A 14,920-nucleotide genomic window follows, 5' to 3' on the forward strand; every position below is an offset into this window, starting at 1 on the left:
AAGTGACCTTCTCCATTGGTGGGTGACTTGAAGCCTGATTCTGTGCTATGGGACCTCACTCCAATTAATATTGTTTAATTTTTATTTATTTTATGTTAACTCATCATTTCCCTATCTACATTTGTTTGCAGGGGATTTAACTACATTTTGCTGCCTTTTGCAGCCCTCTAGCCCTTTCCGGGTGTGTTTTACAGCCTTTTTAGTGCCCAAAAGTTCGGGTCCCCATTGACTTCTATGGGGTTCGGGTTCGGGATGAAGTTCTGGTCGAGTTCGGATCCCGAACCCGAACATTTTTCGAAAGTTCGGCCGAACTCGTCGAACCCGAACATCCAGGTGTTCGCTCAACTCTAGACAGAACCAATAAGTACTTCAAAATACCCTTACAACACATTCCATCCCTAGTTCTTCCACTTTAATTTAATATCACTAATCCCAAAAATATAATTACATCATGACCTCTTCTAACTAACATAATATAGACCCTAGTCATTTGTCAGAAAACCACTTTGGAACCACTGGATTTCTAAAAAATAATAATAAATAAATAAAAAATAAGAACTGTTTGTTGGGCTAACAAGAAGTGTTTTTCACTGAGATTTTCTTCACTTTTGATCTTCTTGGATCCTAAACTTACAAAGTATCTGGTAAAAAGTCCATTCTCCATATTTTGGTGTTCTGTGCACCGCACGGCATGGCCCTTTTTGTGCCGCAACACATATGTTGTTTCCAGCTCTTTACAAAGTCTCTTACCCCTCCCTTCTATGTGTTGATGTGGAGGGGACTGCACATGTAATCACAATCCTGAGCGCAGGTCTCAGAGCATCTTATCAGTGGTTGTTAGACAGTAACTTTGTCTGGGGGAGGAGCTTTGACACTGGAACCTCTTCTACTCACTTGTCTGCAAGTCGTTGTACTTTGAGGTTCACCGCTGGACATCCATAGTACAAGCAGCAAGGCCTTGTTCAGCATGGCAGACTGTTAATTGAAGTCTTTTCTTGTTGGGTGGTAGTCAGGTCACCGAAATCTGTGTCTTACCACACCTGTTGTCTTTAACTTGGGCAGCCCCTGGACACTGCTGTTAAACAGCTACAGCCTGCACTTAGGGAACATTGTACTGAAGACAAACTTGAACTGTTCCACATTATCATACATTTTAACTCAGTCCAAGATTATTCAGTCCATGTCAGGAAAATCTGTAGATGGGGTGAATTTCATTTTCTCTCCACTCCTGCATCAAATGGATTACCAAAACAAACAAAAGTCCTTATTACGTTTGTCAGTCCAACACTGACCCCGGGCCAGTTTTCACCCTCCTGTCCAGGCCATTTTTTGCAAATCTGACATATGTCACTTTATGTGGTAATGACTTTGGAACACTTTTACTTATCTAAGCCATTCCGAGATTGTTTTCTAGTGACACATTGTACTTCATAACAGTGGTAAATTTGAGTCAATATATTTCACCTTTATTTATAAAAAAAAATCAAAAATGTATCAAAATTTTTGAAAAATTCTGAATTTTCTAAATTTCAATTTCTCAGCTTTTAAAACAAAAAGTGATACCTCATAAAATATATATTACTTAACATTCCCCATATGTCTACTTTATGTTGGCATTATTTTGTAAATGTAATTTTAAGAAAATTTTTGAAAATTTCCAAAACCCACTTTTTAAAGACCAGTTCAGTTATGAAGTCACTTTGTGGGGCTCACATAGTAGAAACCATCCATAAATGAGTCAGTTTTAGAAACTACACCCCTCAAGTTATTTAAAACTAATTTTACAAACTTTGTTAACCCTTTAAGTATTTTACAAGAATTAAAGAAAAATGGAGATGACATTTCAAAATTTCACTTTTCTTTCAGAATTTCCCATTTTAATAAAAAAAAATCTGTAAAAAACAAAACTCAATATCTATTACCCTTATTCTGCAGTTTACAAAAACACATGTAGTGGTAAACTGATGTAAGGGCACACGACAGGGCGCAGAAGAAAAGGAGTGCCGTATGGTTTTTGGAAAGCAGATTTTGCAAGACTGATTTTTAGATACAATGTCTAATTCGATGCCCCCCTGATGCACCCCTACAGTAGAAACTCCCAAAAAGTTACCCCATTTTGGAAACTACAGGATAAGGTGACAGTTTTATTGATATTTTGATCGATCTATAATGATAGCTCTATATTACGCTTTTTGTGAGGTAAGGCAGTGCTGGAAAGTTTTTTTTTAATTTTAATTTTTTTTTACAATGTTTATCTGACAGGTTAGATCATGTGCTATTTTTATAGAGCAGGTCGTTATGGATGCAACAATATCAAATATGACAAATATGAGGTGACGGTTTGATTGGTACTATCTTGGGGGGCATACATCTTTTTGATTGCTTGGTGTTGCAGTTTTTGTGATGTAAGGTGACAAAAAAATAGCTTCTTTTTTTACGGTGTTTATCTGACGGGGTAGATTATGTGATATATTTATAGAGTCGGTCCTTACGGACGTGGCAACATTTAGTATGTGGGGGGTTCAGTCAGCACAACCCTGTATGCAGGTGCACTTCGCTATGGCAAAATACACATACAAGCGCAAAAACACAATTGCAATAGCACTCTGCAACCAGCACTCTGCCCTGCCTCTATGCTGGATGTTGAATGAGGCATTGGTGTACATTTTGGCCAAAGCGTAATAAGCCACTCACCACGTAAAGGTCGCCTCTATGAGTGGTCCCTAACACTAGTACCTACCTGTTATGGGCCTCATTCAACATCCAGCATAGAGGCAGGGCAGAGTGCTGGTTGCAGAGTGCTATTGCATTTGTGTTTTTGCGTTTGTATGTGTATTTCGCCATAGCGATGTGCACCTGCATACAGGGTTGTGCTGACTGAACCCCCCACATTTTTTCTTTGTAGTATATATTGGAGGCGTGGCGATCTCCATGCAGTCATGCACACCTGACTAGTTAGTCTGCCCTGGAGGCTGGTTTTAAAGTCAGTATAAAACTGAGTCTGCTTTTACAGCGCCTACCAGTAGCCATTTGGCTCCAGGAGAAATATATAGTGGGCTCAGCATGCATGTTGGTACTTGCATCCCTGGATCCGATGAAAGCTGTCACGGCACCGGACGGGGTTAAAAGCAGAGTGTTCCTGGCGTGCATGCTGTATCTGTGCTCCCTGGACTTTGTGTGGCTATCATGGCCCATAACAGGTAGGTACTAGTGTTAGGGACCACTCATAGAGGCGACCTTGACGTGGTGAGTGGCTTATTACGCTTTGGCCAAAATGTACACCAGTGCCTCATTCAACATCCAGCAGAGAGGCAGGGCAGAGTGCTGGTTGCAGAGTGCTATTGCATTTGTGTTTTTAACATTTAGTATGTGTTTTCTTTTTTTTTCTATTTTTTTATTATAAAATCAGGGGAAATGGGTGTTTTTTTAAATAAATTTTTTACTTGAAACTTTATTTTTTATTATAAATACTTTTTTTTTTTTTTTTTACTTTATTTCTGTCCCACTCTGGGACTTCAACTTTTGATCCACTCTGCAGTGCCTTACAATAAGTCTGTATTGTAATGCATTGCATGTTAATGTATTACACAGAGTCAGTGTACAGTCGTGGCCAAAAATTTTGAGAATGACACAAATATTAGTTTTCACAAAGTTTGCTGCTAAACTGCTTTTAGATCTTTGTTTCAGTTGTTTCTGTGATGTAGTGAAATATAATTACACGCACTTCATACGTTTAAAAGGCTTTTATCGACAATTACATGACATTTATGCAAAGAGTCAGTATTTGCAGTGTTGGCCCTTCTTTTTCAGGACTTCTGCAATTCGACTGGGCATGCTCTCAATCAACTTCTGGGCCAATTCCTGACTGATAGCAACTAGAGTTGAGCGAACACCTGGATGTTCGGGTTCGACGAGTTCGGCCGAACTTTCGAAAAATGTTCGGGTTCGGGATCCGAACTCGACCCGAACTTCATCCCGAACCCGAACCCCATAGAAGTCAATGGGGACCCGAACTTTTGGGCACTAAAAAGGCTGTAAAACACACCCGGAAAGGGCTAGAGGGCTGCAAAAGGCAGCAAAATGTAGTTAAATCCCCTGCAAACAAATGTAGATAGGGAAATGATGAGTTAACATAAAATAAATAAAAATTAAACAATATTAATTGGAGTGAGGTCCCATAGCACAGAATCAGGCTTCAAGTCACCCACCAATGGAGAAGGTCACTTACTATTATTTTGACCACAGCACCCAGACAAAGGAGAGAGGTCCCACAGCAGAGAACCAGGCATCATATCACCCACCACAGGAGTAGGCCACCATTTAGTTACTTTGACCCCTACACCCAGACGGAGGAGAGAGGTTACACAGCAGAGAATCAGGCATTTAGATCACCCACCACAGGAGTAGGCCACCATTGAATCAGACCCCGGCAACCATGTCAGATGGCACAAGCATAAGCTTTATATCAATCAGCACAGGAGAAGGCGACTTTGACAGACTTTGACCCCTACACCCGGACGGAGGAGAGAGGTTTCAAAGCAGAGAATCAGGCATTTAGATCACCCACCACAGGAGTAGGCCCCAATTTAATGGGACCCCGGCAACCATGTCAGATGGCACAACCATCAGCTTCATATCAATCAGCACAGGAGAAGGCGACTTTGAAAGACTTTGACCCCTACACCCAGACGGAGGAGAGAGGTTTCACAGCAGAGAATCAGGCATTTAGATCACCCACCACAGGAGTAGGCCCCCATTGAATCAGACCCTGGCAACCATGTCAGATGGCACAACCATCAGCTTTATATCAATCAGCACAGGAGAAGGCGACTTTGAAAGACTTTGACCCCTACACCCAGATGGAGGAGAGAGGTTTCACAGCAGAGAATCAGGCATCATATCAACCACCACAGGAGAAGCCACCATTTAGTTACTTTGACCCCTGCACCCAGGAAGAGGAGAGAGGCACCACAGCACATATTCTGGCATCATATCAGCCACCACAGGAGAAGCCACCATTGAGTTACTTTGACCCCCGCACCCAGGAAGAGGAGAGAGGCACCACAGCACATATTCTGGCATCATATCAGCCACCACAGGAGAAGCCACCATTGAGTTACTTTGACCCCCGCACCCAGGAAGAGGAGAGAGGCACCACAGCACATATTCTGGCATCATATCAGCCACCACAGGAGAAGCCACCATTGAGTTACTTTGACCCCTGCACCCAGGAAGAGGAGAGAGGCCCCACAGCACATATTCTGGCATCATATCAGCCACCACAGGAGAAGCCACCATTTAGTTACTTTGACCCCTTCACCCAAACAGAGGAGAGAGGTTCCACATCAGAGAATCAGGCATCATATCAACCACCACAGGAGTAGGCCACAATTTAATGGGACCCCGGCAACCATGTCAGATGGCACAACCATCAGCTTCATATCAATCAGCACAGGAGAAGGCGACTTTGAAAGACTTTGACCCCTACACCCAGACGGAGGAGAGAGGTTTCACAGCAGAGAATCAGGCATTTAGATCACCCACCACAGGAGTAGGCCCCCATTGAATCAGACCCTGGCAACCATGTCAGATGGCACAACCATCAGCTTTATATCAATCAGCACAGGAGAAGCCACCATTGAGTTACTTTGACCCCTGCACCCAGGAAGAGGAGAGAGGCCCCACAGCACATATTCTGGCATCATATCAGCCACCACAGGAGAAGCCACCATTGAGTTACTTTGACCCCCGCACCCAGGAAGAGGAGAGAGGCACCACAGCACATATTCTGGCATCATATCAGCCACCACAGGAGAAGCCACCATTGAGTTACTTTGACCCCCGCACCCAGGAAGAGGAGAGAGGCCCCACAGCACATATTCAGGCATCATATCACACACCACAGGAGAAGGCCTCTTTCAGTGATTTAGGCCTTTGGACCCAGACAGAGGAGAGAGGCACCACAGCACATATTCTGGCATCATATCAGCCACCACAGGAGAAGCCACCATTGAGTTACTTTGACCCCTGCACCCAGGAAGAGGAGAGAGGCCCCACAGCACATATTCTGGCATCATATCAGCCACCACAGGAGAAGCCACCATTTAGTTACTTTGACCCCTGCACCCAGGAAGAGGAGAGAGGCACCACAGCACATATTCTGGCATCATATCAGCCACCACAGGAGAAGCCACCATTTAGTTACTTTGACCCCTTCACCCAAACAGAGGAGAGAGGTTCCACATCAGAGAATCAGGCATCATATCAACCACCACAGGAGTAGGCCACAATTTAGTTTATTTGACCCCTGCACCCAGGAAGAGGAGAGAGGCCCCACAGCACATATTCTGGCATCATATCACACACCACAGGAGAAGGCCTCTTTCAGTGATTTAGGCCTTTGGACCCAGACAGAGGAGAGAGGTCAGAGATTAGCTTCATATCCCCCAGCACAGCAGAAGACCGCTTTATTTGACTTAGGCCTCAGCACCCAGACAGAAGACAGAGGTAGCATGGCAGAGGTTATGGCTTCATGTCACCCGTTAGTTTAACCGGCCACTTTCATCTGGTTAGGCCCCGGCGCCCAGACAGAGAAGAGTTTCATTCAACTGTGGGTTTCATAAAATTTGTATCAAATAAAGAAGTGGCCCGTAGCACAACAAGACATGTTTTAGGCAGTTAATAAGGACTACTCTGCACAAGGGAGGGACAGGTCCTGTGGGATCCATGCCTGGTTCATCTTTATGAAGGTCAGCTTGTCCACGTTGGCTGTGGACAGGCGGCTGCGCTTGTCAGTAATGACGCCCCCTGCCGTGCTGAATACGCGTTCAGATAAAACGCTGGCCGCCGGGCAGGAAAGCACCTCCAAGGCATAACATGCTAACTCTGGCCACGTGGACAATTTCGAAACCCAGTAGTTGAATGGGGCCGAACCATCCGTCAGGATGTGGAGGGGTGTGCAGACATACTGTTCAACCATGTTAGTGAAATGCTGCCTCCTGCTAACACGTTCCGTATCAGGTGTCGGTGCAGATAGCTGTGGCGTGGAGACAAAACTTTTCCACATTTCTGCCATGCTAACCCTGCCCTCAGATGAGCTGGCCGTGACACAGCTGCGTTGGCGACCTCTTGCCACTCCTCTGCCTTCACCTTCCACCTGTTCCCCTGTGACATGTGGGAATGCTCTCAAGAGCGCCTCTATCAGCGTGCGCTTGTACTCGCGCATCTTACGGTCGCGCTCCAGTTCAGGAATTAAAGTGGGCACATTGTCTTTATACCGGGGATCCAGCAGGGTGGCCACCCAGTAGTCTGCACACGTTAAAACGTGGGCAACTCTGCTGTCGTTGCGCAGGCATTGGAGCATATATTCGCTCATGTGGGCCAGGCTACCCATGGGTAAGGACAAGCTGTCCTCTGTGGGAGGCGTATCGTCATCGTCCACCGTATCCCCCCAGCCACGCACCAGTGATGGGCCTGGGCTGCCACCCCGCTGTGAACTTGCGTCATCCTCGTCCCCCTCCACCTCCTCCTCCTCATCCTCCTCGTCCTCCAGTACAGTGCCTTGGCTGGCGACTTGTGAACCTGTCCTCTGCTGCTTAAACAAACCTCCCTCTGAGCCACTTCGAACAGACTGGCCCGAAAGTGTTAGAAACGAGCCCTCATCCTCCTCCTCCTCCTCCACCTGGGCCACCTCCTCTAACATCATTGCCCTAAGTGTTTTCTCAAGGAGACATAGAAGTGGTATTGTAACGCTGATAACAGTGTCATCGCCACTGGCCATGTTGGTGGAGTACTCGAAACAGCGCAGCAGGGCACACAGGTCTCGCATGGAGGCCCAATCATTGGTGGTGAAGTGGTGCTGTTCGGCAGTACGACTGACGCGAGCGTGCTGCAGCTGAAACTCCACTATGGCCTGCTGCTGCTCGCACAGTCTCTCCAGCATGTGCAAGGTGGAGTTCCACCGGGTGGGCACGTCGCATATGAGGCGGTGAGCGGGAAGGCCGAAGTTCCGCTGTAGCGCAGACAGGCGAGCAGCGGCAGGATGTGAACGGCGGAAGCGCGCACAGACGGCCCGCACTTTATGCAGCAGCTCTGACATGTTGGGGTAGTGGTGAATGAACCTCTGCACCACCAAGTTCAGCACATGCGCCAGGCAAGGGATGTGCGTCAAACCGGCTAGTCCCAGAGCTGCCACGAGATTTCGCCCATTATCGCATACCACCAGGCCTGGCTTGAGGCCCACCGGCAGAAACCACTCGTCGGTCTGTTGTTCAATACCCCGCCACAACTCCTTTGCGCTGTGGGGCCTGTCCCCCAAACATATGAGTTTCAGAATGGCCTGCTGACGTTTACCCCGGGCTGTGCTGAAGTTGGTGGTGAAGGTGTGTGGCTGACCGGATGAGCTGGTGGAAGCAGTGGAGGAGGAAGCCGAGTAGGAGGAGGAGGCTACAGGAGGCAGAGAATGATGCCCTGCGATCCTAGGGGGCGGAAGGACGTGCGCCAAGGAACTGTCCGCCGGGGGCCCAGCCGCCACTACATTCATCCAGTGTGCAGTTAGTGAGATATAGCGTCCCTGGCCGTGCTTACTGGTCCACGTATCTGTGGTTAGGTGGACCTTGCCACAAATGGCGTTGCGCAGTGCACACTTGATTTTATCGGACACTTGCATGTGCAGGGAAGGCACGGCTGTCTTGGAGAAGTAGTGGCGGCTGGGAACCACATACTGCGGGACAGCCATGGCCATCAGCTGTTTGAAGCTGTCTGTGTCCACCAGCCGGAATGACAGCATTTCAAAGGCCAGCAGTTTAGAAATGCTGGCGTTCAGGCCAAGGGCTCGAGGGTGACTCGGGGGGAATTTGCGCTTCCTCTCTAAGGTTTGAGATATTGAGAGCTGAACGCTGCTGTGTGATATAGTGGAGACGCTAGTTGACGGTGGCGGTGGTGGTGGTGTCGGTGGCACATCCTCTGTTTGCTGCTCGGCAGGTGGCAACATTCCTCTCGAGGCGGAAGCCGAGGCAGCAGCGGTAGAGGGAGCAGGGGGAGCCTCAGCGAGTGCCTGGTTTTTAAGGTGTGTACCCCACTGCAGTTCATGCTTTGCATGTAGATGCCTGGTCATGCAGGTTGTGCTAAGGTTCAGAACGTTAATGCCTCGCCTCAGGCTCTGATGGCAGAGCGTGCAAGTCACTCGGGTCTTGTCGGTAGGACATTGTTTAAAGAAGTGCCATGCCAGGGAACTCTTTGAAGCTGCCTTTGTGGGGCTGGGTCCCTGTTGGCGATGTCCAGTAGCAGGCGAACTCTGGGGGCGGCGGCTCGTCTGCTTTGGCCCCCTGCTCCCTCTTTGGCTTCGCTGTTGTCTCGGTCTCACCACTACCTCTTCCTCTGAACTGTGAAAGTCATCGCCACGACCTTCAGTCCATGTGGGGTCTAAGACCTCATCGTCCTCTGCATCGTCTTCCACCCAGTCTCCCTCCCTGACCTCCTCCTGTTCAGTCTGCACACTGCAAAAAGACGCGGCAGTGGGCACCTGTGTTTCGTCATCATCAGAGAGTCGGTGACTCTGCTGTGGTGGTATTCCCATGTCCTCTTCATCTGGAGACATAAGTGGTTGTGCGTCAGTGCATGGTATGTCTTCCTCCACTGGGGAAGGGCTAGGTGGACGCCCCTGGGAAACCCTGGAAACAGAGTCTTCAAACAGAAGAAGAGACTGCTGCATAACTTGTGGCTCAGACCGTTTCCCTGATATGCTTGGGGGTGATGTGACAGACTGATGGGCTTGGTTTTCAGGTGCCACCTGTGCGCTTTCCGCAGAAGACTGGGTGGAAGACCATGTGGTGAACGTGCTGGAAGCACTGTCGGCCACCCAATCGATTAATGCCTGTACCTGCTCAGGCCTTACCATCCTAAGAGCGGCATTGGGCCCCACGAGATATTGCGGTACATTCTGCCGGCTAGTTGAGGGAGTTCGTTCCCTACTGTGTGCGCCTGGGGCCGAACGGCCACGTCCTCTACCAGCAACAGAGGCTCCACGGACACCACCACGACCGCGTCCTCGTCCCTTAATAGTATTTTTCTTCATTGTTGCGATTCAACTCGCACCACAATGAAATATATTATTTTTTATAAGCAAAATCCCCTATGTGAGTACCGCTTTCTTTGACAGATTCTAGTATGGGTACATATATGTTTTCCCAACCCCAGCCCATTAGTTTGCTAATTCCAGATGTATGAAACGCAGGCCTAACTGTATCTAGTATATTGAACGCCAGATAAACTAACATGGCCTTTTTTAAATAAAAAAAATCCCCTCACTGGAATACTTTCAGTCTTTTGACTGTATGGATTACAGATGGAATGACTGTTATATGTGAGTACCGCTTTCTTTGACAGATTCTAGTATGGGTACATATATGTTTTCCCAACCCCAGCACATTAGTTTGCTAATTCCAGATGTATGAAACGCAGGCCTAACTGTATCTAGTATATTGAACGCCAGATAAACTAACTTGGCCTTTTTTAAATAAAAAAAATCCCCTCACTGGAATACTTTCAGTCTTTTGACTGTATGGATTACAGATGGAATGACTGTTATATGTGAGTACCGCTTTCTTTGACAGATTCTAGTATGGGTACATATATGTTTTCCCAACCCCAGCACATTAGTTTGCTAATTCCAGATGTATGAAACGCAGGCCTAACTGTATCTAGTATATTGAACGCCAGATAAACTAACTTGGCCTTTTTTAAATAAAAAAAATCCCCTCACTGGAATACTTTCAGTCTTTTGACTGTATGGATTACAGATGGAATGACTGTTATATGTGAGTACCGCTTTCTTTGACAGATTCTAGTATGGGTACATATATGTTTTCCCAACCCCAGCACATTAGTTTGCTAATTCCAGATGTATGAAACGCAGGCCTAACTGTATCTAGTATATTGAACGCCAGATAAACTAACTTGGCCTTTTTTAAATAAAAAAAATCCCCTCACTGGAATACTTTCAGTCTTTTGACTGTATGGATTACAGATGGAATGACTGTTATATGTGAGTACCGCTTTCTTTGACAGATTCTAGTATGGGTACATATATGTTTTCCCAACCCCAGCACATTAGTTTGCTAATTCCAGATGTATGAAACGCAGGCCTAACTGTATCTAGTATATTGAACGCCAGATAAACTAACTTGGCCTTTTTTAAATAAAAAAAATTCCCTCACTGGAATACTTTCAGTCTTTTGACTGTATGGATTACAGATGGAATGACTGTTATATGTGAGTACCGCTTTCTTTGACAGATTCTAGTATGGGTACATATATGTTTTCCCAACCCCAGCACATTAGTTTGCTAATTCCAGATGTATGAAACGCAGGCCTAACTGTATCTAGTATATTGAACGCCAGATAAACTAACTTGGCCTTTTTTAAATAAAAAAAATCCCCTCACTGGAATACTTTCAGTCTTTTGACTGTATGGATTACAGATGGAATGACTGTTATATGTGAGTACCGCTTTCTTTGACAGATTCTAGTATGGGTACATATATGTTTTCCCAACCCCAGCACATTAGTTTGCTAATTCCAGATGTATGAAACGCAGGCCTAACTGTATCTAGTATATTGAACGCCAGATAAACTAACTTGGCCTTTTTTAAATAAAAAAAATCCCCTCACTGGAATACTTTCAGTCTTTTGACTGTATGGATTACAGATGGAATGACTGTTATATGTGAGTACCGCTTTCTTTGACAGATTCTAGTATGGGTACATATATGTTTTCCCAACCCCAGCACATTAGTTTGCTAATTCCAGATGTATGAAACGCAGGCCTAACTGTATCTAGTATATTGAACGCCAGATAAACTAACTTGGCCTTTTTTAAATAAAAAAAATCCCCTCACTGGAATACTTTCAGTCTTTTGACTGTATGGATTACAGATGGAATGACTGTTATATGTGAGTACCGCTTTCTTTGACAGATTCTAGTATGGGTACATATATGTTTTCCCAACCCCAGCACATTAGTTTGCTAATTCCAGATGTATGAAACGCAGGCCTAACTGTATCTAGTATATTGAACGCCAGATAAACTAACTTGGCCTTTTTTAAATAAAAAAAATTCCCTCACTGGAATACTTTCAGTCTTTTGACTGTATGGATTACAGATGGAATGACTGTTATATGTGAGTACCGCTTTCTTTGACAGATTCTAGTATGGGTACATATATGTTTTCCCAACCCCAGCACATTAGTTTGCTAATTTCAGATGTATGAAACGCAGGCCTAACTGTATCTAGTATATTGAACGCCAGATAAACTAACTTGGCCTTTTTTAAATAAAAAAAATCCCCTCACTGGAATACTTTCAGTCTTTTGACTGTATGGATTACAGATGGAATGACTGTTATATGTGAGTACCGCTTTCTTTGACAGATTCTAGTATGGGTACATATATGTTTTCCCAACCCCAGCACATTAGTTTGCTAATTCCAGATGTATGAAACGCAGGCCTAACTGTATCTAGTATATTGAACGCCAGATAAACTAACTTGGCCTTTTTTAAATAAAAAAAAAATTCCCTCACTGGAATACTTTCAGTCTTTTGACTGTATGGATTACAGATGGAATGACTGTTATATGTGAGTACCACTTTCTTTGACAGATTCTAGTATGGGTACTGTAGTAACCTAGAGGGGAGAATCGTGGATGGTCAGTACGTCTCACTGAGAATGTATGCCTCAGTGATATAATTCCCGGAAATAAGTATACCAGTAACATTAGGTTGCTGGGAGGTTTTCGTTAAAGTGGATTTTGGGTCCGGGTTTTAGGAGTGACCAGAGAGCTTGGGTGGGACAGGTCACTCCCGTACTCCATCCCGGGTTTTCCTACTGTGTGGTTAAAAAGGGTGTGGGAATCTCAGCTGAGGAGATCAAGTGTGCACAGGCTAAAGGAAAGCTGAACAAGCTAAGAGGGAGGACTTGGTTTCTGAAAGACCCCAGAGAGTGGTGAGACCATATTGTTGTTACCTGATTTGGACTGAACACAGAATGTGGGACTTTATGTTATGCAATGTTTGTGGGCTGAAGAAAGCTTAAAGCTAAAGCTTGGACATGTTTACCTTTGTTTGCTGAAATAAACACTGCCTGTGGTGAAGACTGAACTGACACGCGTGTATGTGTGCACAGTGACGGAGTTAAAACCCCCACAATTGGTGGTCGGATGCGGGCACAACGCTCCTAGAAATCGCAGCCACTGGCAGTTGTAGGAGGTAAATGTCCTGGGTAAAAACTGCAGCGAAATTACAGTCTGAACATCTAACCATGGAGGATTTAGTAAAGCAATTGGTGCAGGCTAACTTGCTGCAGCAACAGGCTACTGCTCAACAGCAGAAAGCCCACATGGAGGCTATGCAAGCCCAGCAAGAGACAAATCAGCTACTGATACGACAGATGTCTGTATTGACTGAGGCCGTCAAATCTCAGGAGGAGGTGAGCCTTCCCCGTCAAAATGGCAGTGTTAAAGCCCGAAAAAATGTGAGAGAAACTTTGCAAAAAATGACACCTGAGGACGACGTTGAGGCGTACCTGTCCGTATTTGAAAGGGTGGCAGAAAGGGAGAGTCTCCCACCCGAGCAGTGGGCAGAAGTGTTGGCGCCCTATTTAACAGGAGAACCTCAGAAAGCCTATTATGATTTAACCTTGCAAGACGCTAAAGAATACGGCAAGCTAAAAGCGGAAATTCTTGCTCGGCAGGGGGTGACTGATGCAGTCCGAGCGCAGCGTGTTCACAGCTGGGAGTTTTGCCAAGATAAGCCTCCCAGGTCCCAAATGTTCGATCTGTTCCACCTGGTACAAAAATGGTTACAGCCAGAATCATCCTCCCCAGCTCAAATGGTGGAAAAAGTGGTGATGAACCGGTTCCTCCATACGCTGCCAAAACCCATACAATGTTGGGTTGCCCAGGGAAACCCCCAGACTGCGGACGAATTGGTGGGCCTCGTAGAAAGGTATATCAGCGTGGAGGACTCCCTGGAAAATAAAGGGGGATTGAGACGGCCATATCGCAGCTCTAAGAACGGGACTGGGTTCCCCAAGAAAGGACCACAACCCGGACCCAACTGGAAAACCCCAGTTAAGGAAAAGTTGGAGACTGGAACCCGAGTCCAGACCGGCCCCATCATCTGTTGGAGATGTCAGGCTCCTGGACATATAGCAGCGCACTGCCCTTTGTCTACCGAGCCCATGGAGTGCGGTGTCGGCCAACAATATTCTCTTTTTGCACATCCTGTGTGCAGTGCAGTGACCCAAGCCCAGGAAGGACCCCAGATGTGCCAAGTGACCGTGAACAGTGTTATAGTGACTGCCCTCTTGGACTCCGGCAGTTTGGTCACTTTGATGACGTCCATGGTGCCTCACGTATTAAATCCTGAAAAGCATGTGGGAGTGTTGTGCATCCATGGAGACACACAGGATTATCCTGTCGCTCAGGTGTCCATAAACACTATGTGTGGTACTGTACTGCATGAGGTGGGAGTGGTGAAGGACTTACTGCACCCGATGATACTGGGAAGAGACTTCCCACTGTTTTGGGACCTGTGGGCTAACGCTAAGGTCCCAATGAAACTGTCAAGTAATGAGCATTCTAGTTGTGATGTGGTGGGAGAGGTATTGGAGTGTCCTGGGGCTATATCAGGGTCTCCATTAGCGGTGATGTTAGGTGAGGATGACGAGGAATTAACCCCTGAGACCGATGTCCTGGATCTTGAGGTGTCTCGGGACAATTTTGGAGAGGCCCAGCTCAGGGATCTTACCTTGAAAGGTGCCCGGGAGAATGTATCAGTTCTGAATGGGGTTGCTCAAAGTCCAGGGGCTGATAATCAGTTTCCCCACTTTGCCATAAACAATGATATGTTGTATAGAGTGAC

The sequence above is a fragment of the Bufo bufo genome, chromosome 4, assembly GCF_905171765.1.
Source record: "Bufo bufo chromosome 4, aBufBuf1.1, whole genome shotgun sequence".
In the NCBI taxonomy this organism is placed as follows: Eukaryota; Metazoa; Chordata; class Amphibia; order Anura; family Bufonidae; genus Bufo; species Bufo bufo.